The sequence below is a fragment of the Cavia porcellus genome, unplaced genomic scaffold (assembly GCF_034190915.1).
Source record: "Cavia porcellus strain 051 isolate PalLab524CR breed Dunkin Hartley unplaced genomic scaffold, mCavPor4.1 scaffold_1, whole genome shotgun sequence".
Lineage (NCBI taxonomy): Eukaryota > Metazoa > Chordata > Mammalia > Rodentia > Caviidae > Cavia > Cavia porcellus.
The window spans coordinates 48,590,439-48,610,022 of record NW_026947484.1 but is presented as its reverse complement, the minus strand read 5'-3'; the positions used below and the strand labels follow the sequence as shown (position 1 = coordinate 48,610,022).

The following is a 19,584-nucleotide window of genomic DNA, read 5'->3' as shown; positions in this document are numbered from 1 at the left end:
CCTCTGAGCACAGGAGGCTTTTGATGGGGGGCACCTAGATATAAACTATAGCAGAAGCTGAATGAAAATAACTTGAATGACTGAATTAATCAGCTGTGACCTTCACTCCAGTGGCTGGGTGTAAAAACAGTCCCAGTGGAAGGCTCTGTACCAATTCCTAGTCTATGGTTCTTATGGGCTCCTTATGAGAAAAGAACCAGTTTATCTGGAAATAGCGATAAACTGATCTGGCATTTATTTCTCTTTTTTCAAATTTGTAGGCTAGGGATAAATGAATAGAATAACATTTTTTATCCAATCATTTTCCCTAGCCAGTTTCCATGTTCCAAAGTTTAATTAACAGAGCAGGGAATATGCCCTGAACTGAACTCAACACTTTGGAACATTTATTTCTCTTTAATGTTTCATGAATACTAAAACATTAGTGTGAACAGCAAATAAGGTCACTGAAATGTCAAAAGTATTGAATATGTCTTTGAAAAAATGGGAAACCAGTCCGTATGCAATGGCAACTCTTTGGAACAACATAAATGGAGCTTTACCAGGGTGAAGAAGCAAGACCCAAGCCCTGCTTGAATTCTTTCAGAGTGAATCTACAGTGCTTCATCCGCGTTTCCAGTTGGGTGAAACAGCACTTGATTATTATTTGCAGCTACTTCTGTGCACCTCTAAGAAATTAGCTGCCAACTCTCCTTTCCTGGTGGCTCAAGTTTGGGAGGGGGACAAAACAACAGTTCAAAAGAGTAGCCTTCGTATTGGCTCTCCCACCAATAATGTGATGAATGTCAAAATATTCACTGTGCTGCTCTGTGGTCTGGGGTAGGTCAGTTAATCTTTCTGCATTTCTTTTTTTTTAAATTTTATTTTAGAGAGAGTAAAAGCAAGCAAAACAAAATAGAATAAAGCCAATCAAAGCAAGACAGTGTAAGTAACACAGGACTTCAAAACAAGGTAATAGGAAGTCAACAATAATTATCATAGCACCTCTTGTTGCCTTCACAATAGCTGCCCATACCTTCAGACATAGTAAAATCAAACAAAACAGAAACAGAATAGAACCAATGAAAACAAAACTATGAATGCAATACCAGACTTCAAAACAAGATAATAGTAAATCCAAAATAACTACTATCTTTGCTATCTTCAAATTAGCTGCCCATGTCATCAGATACAACAAAGTAAAAAATGATAAAACAGAATAAAACCCAAACAAACAAAACAATGAGAGTGATACAGGATTTTGAAACAAGATAATAGGGAATTAACAGTGGCCAACACCTTCAGAAGGTGATCCCCCCTAGATGCTACATTACATATTGTTATCCTCTGAATAGATGATCAGACTACATGTTTTAGGCCTGAAAAATCAGTGAGACACTAAATACTACAAGCATTAAGTTGTATTTTACCACATTAACTTTCATTGCAAGCTGTGTTTCTGGATTTCTTTCATAACCTATGGTAACACAGATAACATGATGTTGACATTTGTGCCCTTTCTGTGAAAGGGTAAAAGGGTAAAAGGAGATAATACATGTGAAGGAACTTTGCAAATGAAAAGGCAATATGACTGTTAACTAGTAAAATCCTACTATGGATGGAGAGTAGAATTCAAACCGCTGACGGTGACTGTGGCCCATGATGAACAGATGTTCCATTTTTAATGACAGATCCCTGGCCTTGTTAGCAATTTATCACTTCACGAATAGAATCTCTCGTGGGGTAAACAGATCTAGTAACTGGGCAAAATGAAAAGAAAAAAAGGCTCAATTTCTGATCAGACAACTCAAATCATAAGCATGTGCATGTATCCTTTTAAAAGGATGTCTTTTTAATGATTTAGGAAACTTTCTAGGTTCTTGGGATTTCTTACTGAGGCTAATACAGAAAACTCACTTACCCAAGAGGTTTGGTTGACTAATTAGACAATCTGGACTAACTTGATGGCTCCAGCTGTCCAAATAAAACCCTCCTTGATGGTAGAAGGCTCTGCACAAAACTGGAAGGGGCAGGATCTGAGCAAGACTCAAATCCAGGGAAGACAGCCCAGCCGGCCGCTTTCCTGACGTGACTGAGAAGCAACATCTTTATAAGACCGAAGAGTTTATTTGAACTATAACTAAAAGGAACTAAGTACCAGTCACCATGAACAAGGGTGATCTTTATCTGACTTTGTTGGCCAGAGAGAAAGGGAAGGAATCTTAAAAGGCTCCACCAGCTGCGGAGGGCATCTCCCGCACATTGCTGACATGTCTCAGATTTTTCCACCCTTACCTTGTGTTAGAAGAAATTGCTGCAAATTCAGAGCCCTCCTGCATGGGTGACCCCATGTGGGCGTCTACCCCCCACCCTGCTGGGTCAGCATTTTCCCCAGCTCTTTCTGGGCAAGACCAGCGTGTCTGCCTTGGGCAAGGCTTTGTGATTCCCCTCCTGGCTTGATTTCCCTTGGAAGTCTCTCTCCAGCACCTGTGAGCCCTCACCCCAGAGAGAGAGGGCTAATGTGCTAATTACCCGAACCCAAAAATGTAGGCTGTAAACAAAGGCGAGCTGTGTTTATCATCCATCAGTTTTATGACCTTCTGATGGTGATGATATCAGTGGCGTTTACACTGGAAGACCCACAGCGCTCTGCAGCAGCTGGCCTCTCCTGTTGCTGCACTGTGGCGGGTGATGTGGCCCATTAATTGTAGTATTTGCACCGAAGGGAATGTTGCTTTGGCCAAATGGCCAGTCTTGGTTCTCAGGATTGCCAAATAAATTATTTTCAAAAATCTTAAAGTCAGCTTGGATGGCTTTCAAATAATCCGTGGTTTGGGGGCCTATCCTTCCCCCAAGTGAAAAAATGAAAATGCGTTCTCTCTGAGCTGTAACTTGATATATACATGATTTGAAGACTGCAGGAGACAGTGATCCCCAGGAGGGAGGGGGGGGGGGGAGGAGAGAAAAGGAGGGGCACTTATTGCTTTGGGTGTACAAAGAAGAGCCCTAGTCTGCTCTGATCTAAGGAATGACCTTCAGCGTGTCCTACTCCCTGAGCTCAAGCCTTGCTTGTCCACCTGAGAACTGAGATGCAGATGCTGGCAGAATATTCTGGCGTCTGAAGACCAGGAGGATCCATGCAAAGCGCAGATATCATAAAACGTGGCACAAGAAATGTTTACGCCAATCTGTGGTTTCTGATCAAAGCCAGCATTGCCGGGTCTTTGAGTGAAAACTTCTGCCTGCACATGTGAGACATGCAGCTGCCCTTGGCACCTATAAACTATGATTTGTGAGGTGCTGAACACAGTCTCGGGGGTCTCCAGAGCCTGCTCCTTTGGTACCAAGACACTTTCAAACTGAGTCCTGCCAACATGCGATGTGGGTGTGTGAACTTTGGCTGCGTTTGGGGTTCTTGGAAGGTACAAAGGCTTTGCTCATGAAGCCCCAAGTGCCTTTCTGCCCCTGAGCACCTTGGCCTTCATTTATAGACCCCTGGGAAAACCAAGCCCATCTGTTCCTCATTCATTTACACTTTGCTCGTCAAAATGTTGGTTTTGGTTAGATGCCTATGTTTTTATTTCAAGAAATCCTTAAAAATACTAACAGAATGGGGGGAAGGTGGGTGATTAGCAAGAAGCCCAGGATACCCTAAGTTCTGTCTTCTTTGTGGCATTATGTGGGGTCGATTGCATGGTGACCAGCAGCTTTTTCCATGCCTTCTACCCTGCCACTTAGTTTCCCTGAGTTATTTAAGACAATTAAAAGGGGGAAAGAAAGAAATATAGGACTCTGCTTCTATCTCACTGCAAGAGATTTAGAAATAGCTAGAATCTGGCTTCAAGAGAAGGTTGCAGGACTGCAGATTTTGTGCTTTTTTTTTTTTTAAAGAGTCAGCTGCTTTTTCTCGTTCACAAAAGTGAGTGAGTGGCTGGGAACTCTTTACCCTATTGACTTTAGAGAAGAGGAATAACGCGTCTACTATTTTTTGGCTTTTATTTGTCAAATAGTCTTGAAGCTATGAATATTGGTGAACTGCAAGAAAAATAAATGCAGTCTCTTTTCTGGCCTTTCCAAGGGTTTTATATGCTCTTGAAGGAACCTTTTCCTTAGCTTTTAGTTAAAATCAGTTTCAGGCATTTTAAGTGGGACTGAATTCCTTCCTTGCTTGCAGTTGTAAACTTGCTGATCTTTGGAAGTAGAAATAAAGTTAGATTACATCCTGTCTCCATTGCCACCAGAAAAAGGAGAGATAACTTCCTCCCCAGTCCACAGTTTACACATTCCTGAATAACAACCATAATCCAAACATTGTAGGAGCATGTTGAGGAGTATCTCATTTAAAGGATGAATTAGTGTTGATTATGTGGTCCATGTATCATGTAAACTTAAACAGGCCCTACTTGAACAGTCAAAGGATTTACATTGTTTTCAAGTTTTGATAGTGATAAGCCTATTATTAGGCAGCTAATCAGTGTCTCAGTGACGTATTGTTTTTAATGATATGACAGTTAAGGACCCATATAACTTACAAATTAATTTCCATTGTGCTTGGTGATGACTTTTCATTTTGTTATTTATGCCAGACAGTACAAGACCAATATAATCCAGAAAACTAATTGGACCAAGGAAAACTTTTAAATAACATAGGGGTGGGCAGCAGCCTCAGCAGGGACATGGCCTGTGCTCTGGGAATCAGATCTACTTAGGCTGCATTGACAATCTGCTACTTAGCATTAACTAGGGGAAATTATTAAGTCTCAGTTTCCTCACTTGTGTAAAAGGGCTAATCATAGTGTTCAGTCTTGTGGAATGTTGTGAAATGACAATTTCCATGGCATAAGCACTCCTACTGTCGTCGATTACTAAGTGCAAATATCACATATGCTCAAGGCTTAGGGCTGTTTTCTTGGGGGTGGGGTGTTATTAAATTAGCCAAATGCCTTATTGCCTTAACTCAATCACATCTACAAAGATTCCTTTTCAAATTAGATCGCCATGCCAGGTTCCAAGTGGACATCTTTGGGAAGGGAAGTGCAGTGGAGTAAGATACCACTCAGCCTACTGTCCAATAAATTTATTCGTCCAATAAATACACTGGAAACCATATTGATTTTACATATGGTAGCAGTGCCCTACAGAGAAACTGAAAAGTCATGTTTTTTACAGGCTGTTCATAAATCCAGAGCAGCTGATACCAACTGCGGTAGAAGGAGTTACATGACCATCAAAGACACGGACCTTTCTTTAGAAATGTAGAGTTGCGCTAGGTTGCAGCTGTCTAACTGGACTCCATTTCCCAGGTTCTTTGAATTTGGTGTGAGCATGTCCCAGGTTCTGGGACACGGGCTATGAATAGAAACGACGCCTGTCACTTCCAGGTTAAGTACTGTGCATGCTTGCTTCCTATTCTCCTTGTCTTTCACAGCAGATTTAAGAGGTCAACTGAGCATGGTGCCTTCCCAAGATTAAAGGGTACCTGAGTCATCACTTGGAAGGGAGCTACCCAGAAGACATAGCCATCAAGGAATATCCTAATAAAAATGGCATGAGTAAGAAGTAAAGGTTTATTATAAAGAATAAACCACTGAGATCCAGGATTACCTCTTCCAGCAGTTAGCTTCTCCTGCCTCACACTGCAGCTGGCATTACATAATTCATGCACAACATATACAAATTAAGTGCCTTTTATAGTGAAATTGAAACATTGGTTCCTGCGATAGCCATCGCATTATCTTAGCAAGCTAGGAACTGATTATAAAATATCATTGGCCAGAAGAAATGTTTGGCTGTGTCTGAAACAGATTCTAATATGAAAAATTTTTAAACAGTTGATAAACATTCTACATCATTTACCCTTAGCTTTCAATTTCCCTGAATATAACTAAGAATCAGTAGCAGGATTGCAGAATTACTTCATGGAAAGAATATCATAATTTGGGAAGTGGTTATGATATTGCAGGAAAGAAACTATCTTTTACTTCCAGATGAATTTGTGTTTAAATCTCCGGCATACTACAGTTACTGTGTGACTTTGACAAATTGTTTAATACTTCTATGCCTTAGCTTTCTGTACTATATTTACAAAAATGAGAAAAATGACACCCACTTCCATACAGTGTATTGCAAAGACTAAAGTACTGAAAGAATTCAGTGTGCTTAGCACATGGCTGAAATAATGATTAGTTTGTATTACTGCTGTATTGGTCTGTGGCTATTATTTATTTTAATATATCTTCTCTTCAGATTACTTCTCTTTCCACCACCAACTTCTGGCTTGGCTTGATGTTCATAACGTCAGTGTTACTAAACATGATTGCATCCACCAGGGTAGTAGCTGAGTGTAAACATTCCTTATCCTTGGCCCCACCCTAGGGCTTCAAAAAAATGGCCAGCTTGTATGGGCACAATCCTTGCATGTTTTGAAATGGACAGTGGAAGAGACTGACTAGTCAGACCTTGCAGAAGTCTCTGAACGTGGCATATTTGAACCGTGAGAGTCAGGTTGAATTTTGAATTGGGTAATTAAGTTAATTACTCAATTATTGGGTAATTATTGGGTAAATAATTAACTGGGCTTTAGGATTGCTTTCATCATTTCTGTTTTGACTATGAGAGCAACATCACACTTCTATTGACTTACCTGGTGTTAAAATGACCACACGATGACTGAGACTATACATGTTTTGTCCACTACTGTATTGTAAATGCTAAGTATAGTATTGGGCACATGCTAGGTGTTCTATGAAAATCTAAAAGGGTGAGTTCAATTCAAGATCTATTTCTACATAACTGTCATTTCAGATAGAGGCAAGTGATATGAACTAGGATATTATAAAGCAATAACTGCTACATAGGAAGTGCTGTGTTTTGGTGCTAGTGAGTTTGTTGTTCCTTATGGTGGAGATTTCAGGAAGGAGGGAGCATTAGTCGAACTCAGGATTAACTGGATAAGACTTATGAAGAAATTAGCCCTGGGGTTGACACACTGCAGTGCTCCATGAGCATTACTATTTGTGTTTGTTTCCTCTTCATTCAGACTCACTGCAGTGTCCCTCTGACATCAGAGACAAGGGTGCTCCTTTCCTCTGTATGCAGGGAGGACGGATCTCACATAGGGGCTGTTTCTTACCTTATTCTTTGAGCTTGAAATGATGTGTATGTTAGGATGACATACTGAGGGATACTGCGTATTGAACCCTGTCAGCAGTCATTCCCCAGCTGCCAGGAGCGTAATAACTCAGGGCTACATCTGTCACCAAAAATTGCCCTTGGCTGAAAGGAGTTTATTATGGGCTGGATTGTATGCCAAACTTCTTTCTTTCTCTCCTAATTCATATGTGAATACCCTAACCCAGAGCACAAGCCCAGAAGGTGGCCATGTTTGGACACAAGGACTTTAAAGAGGTCATTAACTTACAGAAGGCCACTCGGGTGAGCCTTGCTCCAATGTGAGTGGTATCCTTATTAAAACAGGAGTTTAGGACACAGAGACAATGAGGTGCCTGTGAAGAGACAGCAAAAGGACAGCCCTCTGCAGGCCACGGAGGGAGACCTCATGGAAAACCAACCCTGCTGGCACCTTGACTTTAATTTCCAGACTCTAGAACTTCAAGGAAATAAATTCATGTATTTGGCCTACTCAACTTTTAATATTTTGTTAAACTAGTATAAAGCTGCTACACTACAGGTTACATGCCCATGGGGGCAACCTGCATCCAGAGAAGGCTCAAAACGAAAAGCCGAAACCTGAGCCACCAGGTACAACATCCGTGAAGCGCCACGGTAGCTAGCATCAGGGCATCCTGGCAGTATTTGCTGAAATCCTGAAGGTGCAGCTTCTTCTCTCCCTAATCCTTTTAACAGCAGTGATGAGAGCATTCTGGAATAAAACCTCTGCACTAAAATCTCTGTCTTGGAGTCTGTTTTCTGGGAAGCCTGGCCTATGATATTGAATGTTAGGAATGGTTTTTGGAGGCAACTTCTAGAAAGTGAGATTTCAGAGAGAGAGAGCACCTTATGGTGGCCAGTGATGAGGGCCCAATCATTAGTGGTGGGTGGAGTAGGGACAGCCCCTGGCATGCTGATGCAGCACAATTCTTAAAACTAGTGGCAAACTGAGGTGAAACACTGATGGAAAGAAAGGCAGCGGTGGTTTGCTGTCTGAGGCATCTAAGAAGTTTGGAGGAGACGTAATTATAAGAATGATGGGATCAGATCTCTCTCTGTCTCTGTCTCTGTCTCTGTCTCTGTCTCTGTCTCTCTCTCTTTCTCTCTCTCTCTCTCTCTCTCTCTCTCTCTCTCTCTCTCTCTCAACTGTCCTTATACTGAAAAAAGACAATGTAGTGTGGAGGGTAATTGACCATCAATTTAAGGGTAAAGGTCAGAAGGCCTCTATCACAAAATAGAAAAAGTGCGGTATAGGAAAACCTGAGCATCAAGCTCAAGGCTTAGTTACCAGTAAGACAGTGCTCTAAAGAAGACTGAATTTTTAGCCTTGGAAACTGGCTACTCCAAAGTTGGGAATCTGGGTAGAAATGAGTGGGCTTTAGATCCACACACTCAAGAATATTAAAAACTAGATCTCTTTGAGCCCACTGGGCCACAAAAGTGGCCTACTCCTCTCTAGTAAAACTTAAACCCTATCCCATTGCTGGAAACTAAAGCAGAAGTCTTTGCCTCGAAAGACCTGTATCCCTTTGGAAACTTTATCTATCTCCACTCCTGGCTGCGTGGCAAGAACTATGTTTAAATCTCAATGTAATGTAGCCAGGGAAGGGGTGGATTCACAGGAGGAGGAAACAGCTGCAGGAACTAATCAACACATATAGGTAGGACGTAGGAGAGTTGCTTGGGTCAAGGGAAAGAAGAGAACGTAAAGTTAGACATCAAAGAGTTTATCAATATGGGAGCGCTCCTCAGTGATATGGGATTTAACACCTTGACAAGGATTCCAGGAAATAATGCTAATGTTGAAAAAGAAAATGAAATGTTACCCTTTTCTCATATCCTAAACAGGAAAACTAAAACTATGAAACTTCTAATGAAAGACATAGAAGGCAATTTTTATGACCTTGAATTAGGCCAAAAGTTTTTTTAGGTAGAACACAGAAAGCTTGAACCATAAAAGACACTGGTAAATTAGACTTTATCAAATTAAAGACTCTTGCTCTTCAGAAACAAAAAGAAACAACACTGAAAAGTTTGAAGACAAGCCAGACAAGGAGAAAATATTTGTGCAACACATAATCAGATAAAGGACCTGTATCCAAAATAAGGGCTTGCAACTCATGCGAAGATAAAAAAAAAAGTCCTCTGTAAACATTAGCAAGAGATTTGAACAGATGCTTCAACAAAGAGAGTCACTAAATGGTAAATAAATATTTACATGTGCTCAATCTCAGTCATCTGGGAAATACAAAATAAAAGCACAATAAATAACCTCTATACATGGTTAAAATATCTAAAACTTAGAAAAGATTAACTACTGTTGTCAAGGATGTGAAGTACCTGGAACTTGCATGAACCACTGGTGGAAAAGCAAAATGGTACAGGTTGAGTAATCCTTATGCAAAATATTTGAGGCCAGAAATGTTTGGTTTTAGTGGGGTTCTTTCTCCCAGATTTTTTCATAGACTTTACTGGTTGTCTTAGTCATTGCTAAGACATAATACCCAACACCTGCAGCTTAAAAGAGTAGTTTATTTTGGCATGGTTTCGCCCATGGTTATCTGGTTCCAAGGCAGAAACAGGATGAAAGAAGAGCATGGGGAAAAGGAAGGAAGGAAGAAAGAAAGAAAGAAAGAAAGAAAAAGAAAGAAAGAAAGAAAGAAAGAAAGAAAGAAAGAAAGAAAGAAAGAAAAAGAGAGCTCAGCTTAGGTTAACTAGGAAGCCGGTGGAGGGGGCGGGGAAAGAAAGAATCAGGGACAAGAATACATTCTTCTAAATTATATCTTCAGTGACCAGTCTCCAACCAGGCCCCTTTATGAACACAAGTCAGCATATAGTGCTCCTATAATCTAATCACCTTCCAAAAACTCACTTATGATGCCTTGGAGGGGACATTTATATCAAAACTGTTAACATTCTGGCCATGGATCAAAAAAACTCATGTCCATCTCATTGCACAAAATGCATTTAGTTTATCTCTGACAGTTGCCAAAATCTTAACAATTCCATCATTGCTGAGAAGTCCAGGTCCAAAGTCGCCTGTTAGACTGAAAGTAAACTCTTAGCTGTGAACCCCTGTGAAAAATCAAAAAGTTAAATACTTCTAAACTATACAAAGAAAAACTGATCTTGGTGAATAAGAGTACATTTCAGGGTTAACCAAGTAGCACCCCAACTATAGGTGCTGGGCCAAAATAAGTAACCTTGTTAGAATAGATTACCATGGGCTCAGGTGCCTGCAACCATTGGTAGGTCAAATGTGTTTTTCCTCCTTATCTGGAAGGAGGACCAGAAGCTGTTTGCATTTGAAAGTGTCAGTAGTAACATACACTTAAAGGTTTTGTTCTGTGGCTGGGTTAACACTTTCATGAGTCTTCTGTTATAATATAGTATAAAGTGACCTGGACTGTCTGTACATTCCATAGAATTTCACATTGTTTATGATATTGTTGACATCATATTAGCTAGACTAAATTAACAGGAAATGGTAATATGTTGGAGGTCTTGGTATGATCCATATGTTTTTATAGGCTAAAAGATAAATTTCGTGAATACTCAGGAGTCTGATATATCACTAACATTTAAAAAAATATAGTGATTTTGATAAATTATTGAATCTTTCAGTTTATGCCAGCAATAAGGAAGCACAATGCCTGGCACCTTTTTCAAAATCTGGAGGTGGCATATTCCACAACTAGGAAATAAGTGAACATGAAACTTCCAGTTTTGAGGGTGTGCAATGCATGGATGGAATATGTAGCAATTCAGGTTGAGATGCAAGCACCCCTGCTTTCTTTAGCCATATCATCTCTCAGATCCTTTACTATTATCTGTAATGAGAAATTTATGGTGTCACAGCAGGAAAATCACAATGTAGACACTTTGGGCTCTGAAGCAATACCATAGCATCTACAGGGGAGAATTTTACATTAATTGACAATCAGATCCTGCAGTGTTTCTGAGATTTAGTAGAGACAGAGCATCAAATTATGAGACTTTGAATGGCTATGTGGTTAGAAAAATGAATCTTACTTAGGTTCTCTGAGACTCACTGAATGATATGGTGGGATATGCGGCAGGAATCCAGATAAGTAGAAGTGGTACATTGGGGACAGAGCATGAACAGGACCAATGTTTTAGTTACTTTTCATGTAGATGAGACAAAATGCCCAATGCCAAAAGTTAAAGGGAGAAAGATTTATGTTGTAGAAGTTTCAGTGCATAAGCTAACACCAAGGCAGGGTGACATATGGCAGAAGGGCAATAGTTCACGGTCATGAAAGACAGCACAAGAAATGGGGTGGAGAGATAGACTAACCTTTTTCTGCCCCTTAAATTTTATCCATGTCTATGGTGGGTGTAGCACTCATACCTTTAACCCCAGAATTGAACCATGAATCAATCACAAACTCTAGAAGCCCACCTCCATGACTTCATGAGTATGGAGGGGAAAATCTAGACACAAAACGTAACATTCTGCCCATGCCCCCCCCCAGACTTGTACATTCCTTTATCAAAAGGCATTCAGCCCATTTTCAAGAGTTGCCAAAGTCCTAACAGTTCAGCATTTCTAAAAAGTCCAAGTCCCAATTTTTCTCTGAGATCAAAGGCAAACTCTTGGCTGTGAGCCCTTGCATAAATGAAAACAAAGTACTCCCAACAATCAACAGCAAAAGGTAGGCAGTTTCCATTCCAAAAATTACAAACATGGATACAAAGGAATGGGACCAAAGCAAGCCCAAAAATCCAGCAGGGCAAACATTATGTCTTGTAGTTCTATGTGGAGCATCTGAATCATCTGTGGCAAGATGTGAACACCAAAAGGCTCCACTTCTTTTCACAACCAGTGGTTGTAACTTCCATGATCCTTCTCTTGGGCTCACTCTGCTGCCTAATTACAGTTTTCCTAGGGAAATACATGTTCCTGGCTTCTTCAAACTTTTGAGGTCTCCTTTGAACCTCTAGCTTCATACTCACTGCTTCACACACTGTCCTCTCAGGAAAAGGCCACTGCCTGGCCTCCCCGGCCTTCTGAAATCTGGGTACAAGACTTCCTGACTCTACAACTCTTGCATTCTGCATGCACCTAAGACCAGCAGCATGTGGATAATGCCAAGGTCTGCTGTCATCTAGAACAATAGCCACACTTTCTTCTCTCTTGGCTGTAGGATTCAAGTGCCTGGATTGCTGTGCACACTGAATTCAATTCTGAGAAATAAATTCTCTGTGCTCCAATTCTGGAAAATGGTACTCAGTGGCTCTCTTCCCAATGCAAATTCTCTCACTTTTGCAACTTTGAGGCTGCAAATGGTAGGATCCTGCTGCTTTTTGTTATTCCCTCAGGCCATATTTTTCTATTCTCTTGTTTCTTCTCAGCAACTAAGATCTCCTTTGCGCTATCTTTGTAGTCCACAGCTTTACTGGAACTTCATTTCTGATGAAAATTTACAACATTATGAATCATTCTTCTGAGCTCTTTGCTCTTGATTCTCAGCATATATCTGGCTTGCTGGCCCCAACAGCTATGCTATGGATTCAATATCCAACTGTCTTGAAATTTCTTCTGCCAGATTAATTAGTCTACCACCCCTAATCTCAGTCTCAGGCAGTTTCTGGACATGAGCAAAGTGCAGACAAACTTTCTACCAAAATATATGACACATCGTCTGTGTTCAGCAGCCAATGTAGTCCTTGTTTCCAGTAGAAAGCCTGGTCTTCACTGGCATGATGTCTTTCAGCCTTCTGGTCATCTTACCTCTGACAAGAATCTCCTATACAGAACTGCCTCAGTTGTTCTAGCTCTACTTTTTTCAACTGGAATTTCCAAACCTTTCCAAACTCTTCTCACAAGCCATTCCCAGAAGCTTTTGAGCCACAGAGTCAAGTACAATCACAGTAGTTACCCCACTTCTCTGCTATTCAATTCTATCTTAGTTACTATTCTCACTGCTGAGACAAAATACTTGACACCCAAAGTTACAGGGGGAAAGGTTTATTTAGCTCAGAGTTGTAGAGGTTTCAGTCCATAACTGGCTGGCCCCAACGCAGAGTGGTACATAGCAGAGGGGCAACAGTTCATGACAGTGGATGACAGAACATGTATGATGCTTCCTCTGAGTCCTGTGCCCTTGTCCTCAAATACTGTGTTTTGGCTGCTCCTGCTGGGTGGCATTATGGTCAGGCCAAAGAGCAATGGTACCACATGACAGGTCATTGCAACAGAGTCTTCACTTTGGGTGATTCCTGCATCAATCAATGGGTTAAGAAGAAACTTGAAAAGTGTTTCTAAATTCAGCAATGCAAATATTAAGTCCCATGGTTCTGTCCAGCTTCTGGGGCAATCTGTGGCAAGATGTGAACTCCACTTGATTGAGAAAAGATGGCAGGTAGGTAACAGCAGCTACAGACGCTCTCTGAGATAGCCAGCTTAGATTCCAGGAATGGTGCAGTATGGAGAATCCTAAAAGGGTATGTATGTACACCCTGCCAACCCAGGGATGAACTAAGCTGAGAAAAACCAAATGGAAATGCAGTTCAGGTGCTACAATTGGAACGGCTAAAGTCCTAGCGCCACTGACAGAACTCACGGATTGAACTTGCTGCTGCTGCCATGCCTGAATTGTTTTCAATTCACTGGAAATGTGAACACTGTGAAACCAGGAATTGGTGAACTGAATTGAGAGCAGAGCTGGTGGGGAATCCTGTGTTGACCTTTCCATAGATAAAGAAGTTCCAACAGAGGACATTCTGGGACCGGGCAGACTGGCTGGAACAGGGTGCTGCAGTGACTTCAGTCATATATTCCCTTCTCAAGTGGGATTGGTGGGGAGCACTTGACCTGGGTGATGCCATGGACTGAGGCCCAAAAAGCTAGCCCAAATCAGGTCCTTGCAACTGGCAATGTATCCTAATGCAGTGAAGCCTTCAGTAGGTTGGCTGACCTGGAAGGGTGGGCCCATCATAAGCTGCCCGGTTCTGTACCTCCTAGTACACTGAAGTGGGCAGGACCACCTAGTCAGCATGCTTCAGAGAAATTGAAACTGACAAAGAAAGAAACTGGGTCTCCTATATACACCTCTATGGAAGGAACAAATAATATGAGAAGAGGAGGCAACAAGAAAGGGTCCTCAGTCCCCAATCCTGAGAACGCTGATCCAGGAAAGGTAAATGCAAAGGAGAATGGGGACAGAAAACATGCAATATCAGGCATGGCACCAATAGACATAAAGCGATATCTTTGGGACCTCATAGATGAGTTCAAAAGTGAAGTATTTCACCAAGTAAAGCAAGATATAAGTAGAATAGTTAAAGAAATGCTAAGCACCTCCCAAGAAAAAAATATGGTAGAATGGAAGAACAAAAAAGCGGGGGGGGGGGGGAATTGTTTGATGGAGAAAAATAGAGAGAACATAGAATACATGAACCAGGTTCAAGGAGATTACCAGGAAACTAAAAACTCTATTGAAAGCTGGCATAACAGCTTGAAAGAAACTAAGGATGGATTATTTGAACTGGAGGACAGGTTTGTAATGTGGGAACATGAAAGGAAAAGCTTCTTAAAAATAAGGAAACAAGCAGTAACAATACAAAGGCTAGAAGATGACAAAAGAATCTATAACTTAAGAATAAAGAATATAAATGAAGAAGCAGGGGTACAAACAAAGGAACTGCAAAGGCTATTCACAGAAATAATCAAGGAAAACTTCCCAAACATAGGAAAAGGTAAGGATGCTCAGATGTCTGATGCATACAGAACTCCAGCCACCTACAATCAAAACAGAACTACACCCAGGCATATAATAATCAAGATTCCAGAAATCCAATATAAGAACAGAATATTAAAAGCTGTCAGAGACAAGAAACAGATCACTTACAAGGGAACACTCATCAGAATTACAGCAGACTTCTCGGCACAAACCATCAAATCTCAAAGAGAGAGGTGCTTCCAAGATAAAGAAGAACTGTGAGAATTCGCATCCACCAATCCAACTTTACAGAGAATTCTGCAGGACATTCTAAAGAGAGAGGATTCCAGAAACAGTGGCAGAGAGGCCACAAAGAATGGAGCAGAAAGCGAAATGAAGAAGACAAACAGACTACTAATGACAGAAAAAGAGCTCAACAGAAATCAGGCAAAGAAGGTTGGATATAATTTCTAATATAGATGACCTAGATACACTAACTTAAGGGAAAAAAGAGAGAATTGCAGGCAGAGTGAATCAAGAGGTAGAGTCCTCCAAGAGACTCTTTATAGGAAATATAATTAGCCTGAAGAAGGTTATATGGACCAAAATCAAACATGCGAAAACAGAACTCAATGTGATAGGGAACCAGAGAGTAATAGGGGTAAATAGACAGTATTTATGGATAGGTTGAACATTCAGGATTTAATAGATAAAGAAATATAACTAGAAATCCAGCCCAGGAGTGGGAAATTTAAGAAACACTTAAGTAAATAGCAGGTTGCCCCCCACAATACAAAACTGTGAGTGCTGGGGAGACCCAAAAATACATAGTTCATTCTGGGAGAGTAAAGGGGAGGAATAGTCTTAAAAAAAAAACAGAAGATATAGCTAATAGTATATCAGGAGTTAAAACCCCTATTACTTGCACCACTCTGCTTGGTTGGAACTTGTTCCATCCTAGTTTGTATACAAGCACTGGATCTGAGGGCACAGACAGCTGTCCCAAAGATATCAGAACATAGCACAATGGTCATTTCCTATTAGCTCAGTGAAGATCCCTGTATGACTTATACTGTTGTATCATGACTGATCTTAGTTAAATCTGACTTGTTTGATTGCTGCTTATTATTGACAGATTTTATTCAAAACTGTTAGGTTGCTGGTATCAAGTTGAGGAGTATAGACAATTATACTGAAAATGACAATGATTCACCACAATAGCCATTCTGATTTGATTACTACCTGTTTTTGTAGCTCTACACTATCTACAAAGTTGTTTTTCTGTTAATCCTATTATGTATTGATATATTCAATTATACTTTATCTGATGATATAGCCAATTCTGTTGATGATAACAAGAAACAGTACAGTGACCATGATAGAACTCCTTATTCAGCAGATTTATATGTCTTTTTAGTTTTGTGTGTCTATAGGAAAAAGTTTAGTTTTGTCCTGCTTTGTTCTGTTTCTTCTTCTAATATAGAAAGGGTAGAAATATATGTTAAGACTCATGCTTGCATAAAACCTATAAACAGTTTATGAGAACTGATCTTATGACACATGATGAAATGAACAAATACTCTGTAAGGAAGAAAGGGGCACTGCAGTACCCAGTGCTGATTCCAGAGTGTTATGATGTGAAATCCAGCAATATTATTAATCTTTGTTCAGAAGGATTTTAATCTAATAAGTTTTGTTAGGTCTCAATACAAATGAAGATATGGATAAATGCATACATGTCTAAGTGTATAGGAATGATAGCCATAATACTTAGTTTTTGTTGGATTGTTGAACAGAACTCTTTGCAGTCTCCCTGGTTGAATTCCCATTTATATGTTCCACTTGTTTATCTTGAACAACTATTTGTGTGGGGACAATATATATACATCAACTAGTGATTTATTACTGTTTCTTTTCTTTGCAAGTATGTACTATTTCTGCCTGGTTTCTATTTTATTTTGTCTTTCTTTAAATTAAAAAAAAAAAAAGATGTGAACTCCAAAGTGCTTATGTACCTCTCCCCTTACAACACTGTTGGTCATTATAGCTTCCGTATCTTCTCTCTTGGGATGTTCCCTTCATGTAGTTTTCCTCAGATAACTCATGTTCCTGGATTTCCCAACACTTATAGTCTACAGTAACTTCAGTTTCATACTTAGAGCCTTACACACTTCCCTCACAGGGGCATACTGCTTGGCCTTCTAGACCTTCTTCTGAAAGGGCAGAAGCTTTCCTGACCCCACAACTCTTGCACTCTGCATACACATAAAACCAGGACCATGTGGATGATGCCAAGGATTTCTGCTAGAGAAATAGTCAAGGCTTTCTTCTCTCTTGGCTATAGGGGGAGAAAATCTAGATTGCTTGGTGCTATGAATCCAATCAATAAGAAAAAACTCCTTAGGCTGCTGCCATTCTGAAACGTGCTCTGGGGCTACCCTTTCATGGAAAAGTCTTTCACCTTTGCAATTTTGAGGCTGAAAAGAGTGGAGTCCTGCTGTTTATTGTGCTGTCCTAAGGCCATCTTTTCTATTGTCCTCTTCCTTATCAGCCACCAAGTTCTCATACTCTCTTTCTTTTCTATCAGAGCTTCTTTTTGGGGGCCAAACTCAAAATATTTTGAATCATTCTGCTAGGCTCTTTGTGCACAGGTCTGGCTAAAACACCTAATAGTAAACATGCCCTGATCTCAACATTAAACTACCTTGAAATTTCTTCTGCAAGATTAGTCTGCTGCCTAATCTCAGTCTCAAACAATCTCTGGATATGAGAAAAATGCAGACAAATTTTCTGCCAGACCACACACATGGTCTGGAATCCAACAGTCAATGTTGTCCTTGTCCTCAGAAGAGACCTCCTGAACCTAGTCTTTACCAGCTAGATTTCTATCAGCATTCTGATCTTCTGATCTCTGACAATAATCTCCCATCAAGTACAGTTTAAAACATTCCAGGGTTGCTTCTTCTGGTAACATTTCCAACACTTTCCAAACTCTTCCTACAAGCCACTTCCAGAGGCTTATTAAACAACATGGTCAACTATAGTCACAGTTATGGTCCCATTTCCAGTAACAAAATATGTCTTAGTTACTTTTCTCATTGCTGAGATAAAATATGCAATGTCCAAAGTTAAAGGAGGAAGTGACTAGTTTAGCTCACAGTTTGTGGAGGTTTCAGTCCCTAGTCAGCTTTCTCTGGGCAGGATGGCATAGTATAGGGGTATCACAGAGGAAAAACAGTTCACAGCAAATCAGAGCTGGCAGAAAGCATCCAAGCAGCAATATAGCAAAGCACCTTCTTCCTGTCTCTTTATAGTCCATTCAGGTAGCTTTTAGGGTAGTGTTACCCATATGTGGGGTTCAGCATCCTTACTCTCAGCATCACATCCTTAATCCCAGTATCATACAACCTAATCTAGCCACCTTCAAAACTCCCAATCTATTACTGTATGAGGCTTGGGGGGGGGACATCTAGATATAAGCCATAACAATAGATCTACAAAGGCTAAATTTTTACCATGCATACTGTTCTTATATTTTACTTCTCAAATTTAATATATTGTGAATCTTATGCCACTCTTCTATTACATATATTAAATGTATTATGTCTATAACATGTATCTATTATATATAATATATGTGATACATATATCACTTCTGGTTGCTGCATAATTTGTAATACATGACCAATATCATGTATTTCTAATTTTTCATTATTATAAACCATATGGTAATAGCCATTTATTAGCTTTGCATTACTATAACAAAATAGATATACCAAAATCTATAAGTAAATTTACATATAATATATATTTATATATTAAGTATGTAAATATATATTCATTTTATATAACATATTTATATATTAAATATATACATAAATAAATTTTTATATACTATATATTTATATATTAAATATATAAGTACATTTATATAAATAAAGATAACAAAATAAATATGACAAAATAAAGAGATAATGTGTATTTTGGCTTGTGATCCTGAAGGTTCTGGTCGGACATCAGGCGGTCATCTTGCTTTGTACCTCTAGCATGAATAGTACATATTGATAGAAATACATTCACATTATGAATCACTAAGCAAAAAAGGAAAAATAAGCCAGGGTCCCAGCTTTCAAGGGGATCCTCCAATATGTAAGGATCTCCCATTAGGTCCTCTTCTTACAGGTCCAGAGAATCTTCTGATGCTGCTCCCCTGGTAACTGAAACTTCTATACATAGGCCTTTGGGAGACATTTACCATCTAATCTATAGCAGTCCTTTAGTTACAAGGTAAATCTTTTCCTATCTGTAATCATTTTATTTACAGAGGTAAACTTTTATTAAAACACACAGAGATAGATCTATATGTAGCTATATTATATATTATATATTATATATACACTTCTATAATATATACATGAAACCATAACTATGTTCCAAGTAGATTATAAGTTTAGTTCTTTAAAAATATCAAAAGTTCAAGTTCTGCCTGGTTACTTAGCAACTTAGGGAGACTCTGTGTCTAAAAAAATTATTTTTTAAGGGCTAGAAAGGTGGCTTATACAAAAAAAAGTTGTGGGGCTGGGGATTTAGCTCAGTGGCATAAGCACCTGCCTTGCAAGCAGGCAGTTGTGAGTTCGATCCCCCGTACTGATAAAAAACAAACAAACAAACAAAAAAAACCAAAAAACAAAAAAAAATTGTGTCTTGATTTCTAACACATCTAGTATTGGTTGTAATTTGTTGACAAAGA

At 39.6% G+C, this 19,584-nt stretch overlaps 1 non-coding gene across 1 annotated transcript; it reads right to left on the bottom strand.

The window, feature by feature from the left end:
- Nucleotides 1–252: 252 nt before the first annotated feature.
- Nucleotides 253–383, bottom strand: LOC111757402 (small nucleolar RNA SNORA36 family). The gene has a single exon (XR_002791762.1). It is a non-coding gene; the product is annotated as a small nucleolar RNA SNORA36 family (small nucleolar RNA).
- Nucleotides 384–19,584: the final 19,201 nt, after the last annotated feature.